Below are 1,601 nucleotides of genomic sequence, written 5' to 3' on the forward strand. Positions count from 1 at the left end.
GGCGAAGCCACCACATCCCTGGGCAACCTGTGCCAGTGTCTCACCACTTTTATAGTAAAAAACTTTTTTTCTCACATGCAACCTAGACTTTTCCTCTTTCAGTGTGAACTCATTACCCCTTGTCCTATCATTGCAACTCCTAACAAAGAGCCCCTCTCTGGCTCCTTGTAGGCCCTTCAGATATTGAAGAGTTGCTATGAGGTCTCACTTAGAGATAAACACACATATTTAGAGGATGGTTTCTCTTGGTGTGAGATAGGTGACAGGAGACACCTTTACCCCATGTCTTGTTGCACCCTGCCATGTTGGTGACAACCACTGAAGGAGCTTACACTGGTGAGGAAAATTGAAATTAGGTGCCTAATGTTAGGGATCAGATCATGTTAGGGAACAGGGATTCCTGACTACATGAATGGCATGTCAGATACTGTGAAGTCTTGCAATACTCCACATTTCCTTCAAGCCACAGCCCCTGGAGTCAGGTAAATTTGCACCTCCCTTATTTACTCCTCAGTAAATTCATACTTATGGCTGCAGCAAAAAATAAAATCCAAGCATGTCAGTTGAGTTGGATGTTCATAGACTTAAAATGAAGATTATCAACCAGTACCCACAGCAATGTTTGTTTCTAATTTCCCATGATTTTTTCCCAAGCCTGAATAATGGAATTAGCACATCTGGTGCTGGCCATGCCTCACACAGGAGGGTCAGCTACAGCACCAGGACTGTGTGTGCCAGCTGCAGACTGGCATCTCCCCAGCTCCTTGTCATCTCCCACTGCTGGACTGCTCTATGCATCTGATCCTACACTCTGGGAAGGTCTGATCCCACCGAGAGCTGGGGGCATGTGCTGTCACAGCAGGGATTGCAGGGGATGAGGACTGGGACAATTGAGAGAACTGGGCGATGAGCAGAAGGAGCAGGTGTGGGAATGCAGCCATGTGCTGGGAACAAGAACTTCAGGCAGGATATAGGGCCTGAGAAAAGCAGCAGCACTGGGATGGGGACTGGAGCACAAGTGCCATGAGGAGAGGCTGAGGGAGCTGGGGGTGTTCAGCCTGGAGAAGAGGAGGCTCAGGGGAGTCCTAATCACCTTCTGCGATTCCCTGAAGGGAGGTTGGAGTCAGGTGGGGGTTGATCTCTTCTCCCAGGCAACCAGCAGAGGACAAGAGGGCACAGACTCAAGCTCTGCCAGGGCAGGGTTAGGTTGGATATTAGGAAGAGATTTTTTACAGAGAGAGTGCTCAGGCATTGGAATGTGCTGCCCAGGGAGGTGGTGGATTCCCCATCCCTGGAGGTTTTCAAGCTGAGACTGGATGTGGCACTTAGTGCCATGGTCTAGTGACCACGGTAGGGTTGGACTCGATGATCTTTGAGATCTCTTCCAACCAGGTTGATTCTATGATTCTATGATTCTACGTTCCCAGAAGCTGTGCAATGGGACGGATGGGGAAAGAAGAGAGTTATGATCTGTAGCTAGCCCTGCTGTGTAGCGTGGGGCTTGCACGGTAAGGTTCTCGCAGCGAGGAGAACCACACGCGTGGCTCCTGCGATTAGCTAACCGCTGAGGGAGCTGCGCGTTCCTGACGGAGCCGATCCCA

This window comes from Acanthisitta chloris, unplaced genomic scaffold, assembly GCF_000695815.1.
Source record: "Acanthisitta chloris isolate BGI_N310 unplaced genomic scaffold, ASM69581v1 scaffold16960, whole genome shotgun sequence".
In the NCBI taxonomy this organism is placed as follows: Eukaryota; Metazoa; Chordata; class Aves; order Passeriformes; family Acanthisittidae; genus Acanthisitta; species Acanthisitta chloris.